Below are 3,091 nucleotides of genomic sequence, written 5' to 3' on the forward strand. Positions count from 1 at the left end.
AACGTTACATAGACGCCACGCACAGAAAGAAATGTTACAGAGATAGTTCTCCCAAAAATGAAAATTTGCTCATTATCTACTCACCTTCAAGCCATCCTAGACATATATGACTTCTTCTTTCAGATGAATCCAGTCTGAGTTATATTAAAAATTGTTCTGACCTTTCAAGCTGTTTAATGTTGCTGTGCTTCAGTCCAGAAGAAGTGAAATAAAGCGCATCCATCCATAATAAAAAGTGCCTCACCTGCTCCAGGGGAGGGTGAACAAAGGTGTCCTGTAGCGAATCGGTGAGTTTTGTAAGAAATATATCCATATTCAAAATGTAATAATGACTTTAGCTGTACACGTAAGTAGCTCTGGACGGATGATGTATGAGGTCAGTTTTGAGCGGTGCATGCAGAAGTGGATTTGGTTTCATGTAGAATCTCTGACCAACACTATAAAGATAGCAGGACTGGAAAACCTGTTCAATCTCACTCTCAGCTACAGACACGGTGCAGATATTCTTGTATGGTATCACTTGACTGTCAGGAAGAAACCAGCTGAGAAGTTTGTAATTCCCAACAAGGACAAACTGGTGTGTTGGTTAAGTAACAACAATCCCTCAACTAGTGTCAGCACAACAAACAAGTTTTACCAGGAATTCAGAAAATACACCCAAGTGACTTTGGGAAGACTTACACAAAGTTTCTGGATTATAAGGACTACTATCCAACATGGCTAGCTGCAAATGTTATCTTGCCTTTGAGAACTCCATCCACAAGAACTACATCACTGAGAAGTTAAATGGACCGTCCCTGTGGTGTTGGGTCCTCCGAGAAGTAACTATGAAAAATGTGCTCACGCCGAGTCCTTCATTCATGTCAATGACTTCTCAGATGCAGAGTCACTAGCCTGACACTCATAGAAAAGAGAAAACAAATTAAACCAAATAAAGCAAAAATACAGGCTGTAATGCCATGAATTTATACTTCCAAAGGGACAATGTATCCTGGGTAGAGTTCATTTTGTCAGCTAATTTAATTTTAGTTTTAGACCCGTGTTAAAATGTCCTTGTTAGTTATTATTATATTAAGTCAACCTGAAGGAGCGGTCACACTGCACTTTTCGTTCCATTGACTTCCATTCATACACATGCGAATGCGTCAGACCGAAAACGCATGCTCATGCGAAAAATTTCGTATTTCACTGTGTTCGAAAGTTCAAGTTTGGTGAACTCTGACCTGCGAATTCGCATCACGTGAAGTCGTGTGACCAGTAGATGATCGATACCTCACTGCGTGACCTCTCTGTACAGAAATAAAAAAATGAAGGAAGTGCTAATTTTAGCCTATTTTATATAATACATATTTAAAAGATAATTAAAAAAAGAAGCTGCATGGTTCGCAGTGTCAATGGAAACGGGAACGATAGTACACTTGAATGAGGACAAGTTCTATAATTTTTGTATTGTTTAGTGAGTATATATTTATAGAGAGAGAGAGAGAGAGAGAGTACAACATAATAAGATGCTTTCGACACCGTGGCAAAAGACACAGTAAAAGCACAGATTAATCCATGTTGTAATAACTGAGGGGAAACCGTTATATCTTGCTTCCGCCCATATTCGGAGCGGCGTCTGAAATAATTTCGCACGTTCAAAGGCTAGTGTGACCGCTTCTTTATACGGTTTAGTTTTAGTCGACTAAAAGTCTCAACATTTTAGTCTAGTTTTAGTCCAAGACGCCCCTTATAATCTCCCTATAGTTGACATCTTCAGAACACAAAACATATAAGAATAAGCATGCGTTAACAACATAACTAGTTTAATGTGAGTTAAACTTGATCAGTTACTGTTAACCTTAAAGCATTTTTAGCATAGATTTAGCCAGCTATCTATAACCATCCAAACATGGTTATAGATAGATGTTACATATGTAACATTACATAGACATCATGCACAGAAAGAAATGTTAAAGGGATAGTTTACCTAAAAATGAAAATTAGCTCATTATTTTCTCACCCTCCAGCCATCCTAGGGGTATATGACTTCCTTCTTTTAGACGAATCCAGTCTGAGTTATATTAAAGGGGTCATATGATTTTGCTAAAAAGAACATAATTTTGTGTATTTGGTGTAATGCGATGTGTTTATGTGGTTAAAGGTTAAAAAAACACATTCTTTTCCACATAATGTACATTATTGTTTCTTTGTGGGAGTGAAAGGTGAACTGATGTAGCTGGTCTCAAGGTCACGGATGTCAATCCCCTTGGGGCAAGAGGTCAAAGGTCAAACAGGAAATCATCAATCAAAAAAGTTGATGCTTTTATTGTAATTAAAAAGAAGGTTAGTTACACTTTACCCCAAATGTGTGGTTTCACCCACTCTGCCCTAATACCATATAAAATATGGTATGCCTTTGGTGTGAGAGACCCGGGTTCAAATCCACTCACTATGAGACACCAATGTGTCCCTGAGCAAGACATTTAACCCTTAATTGCTCCAGAGGTGTGCGACCTCTGACATATATAACAATTCTAAGTTGGTAAATGTAATATAGATATTGTCATCACATATACAAATTATACATGTTGCAAAATGACATATTTACACACAATAACATTAGTAATTCAGCTCAATATAACAGTATTATTCTACATTCACTCTTCCTCCTGCACTAAAATGACTATCTAGATGCTGTAAATTTAGCTATGGTCAAACATGATGTGTGAAAAGTGTCATGTATTTAGTAACTGATAAGAGGAAGTGTGCTGTAAAGTGTCAAAACAGACTGTTGCATGATGATTAAACTGCTTTTCCAGCTATTCCTGCACAGTTTGACTTGATTTCTCTTGCATGTCTACAGAAGTTCATATTGAGAATGAACAGAGGTTTAACTCTAGTCAATGCTGAACTCTACTGCAGTCAGTCAGAAGAGGGACACAGTCTCGTCTCTCGACGTCTGTCTCAGTGTCACATACACAGAGTATGTTTTCAGTCATATTTTTTAATAACTTTTGTTAATCAATAAACAAGATTTTTCCAGTACATCCTCCACAGCAGGTGTATGCAGTGGTGAATCTATGTGATGAAATAAAGGAGTGTGAATCAG

General features: G+C 37.5%; 1 pseudogene; it reads left to right on the plus strand.

Moving 5' to 3' along the window:
- Window positions 1-322: 322 nt before the first annotated feature.
- LOC127969748 (4-galactosyl-N-acetylglucosaminide 3-alpha-L-fucosyltransferase 9-like) lies at window positions 323-893 on the plus strand (annotated as a pseudogene).
- Window positions 894-3,091: the final 2,198 nt, after the last annotated feature.

Source organism: Carassius gibelio, chromosome A4, assembly GCF_023724105.1.
Source record: "Carassius gibelio isolate Cgi1373 ecotype wild population from Czech Republic chromosome A4, carGib1.2-hapl.c, whole genome shotgun sequence".
Lineage (NCBI taxonomy): Eukaryota > Metazoa > Chordata > Actinopteri > Cypriniformes > Cyprinidae > Carassius > Carassius gibelio.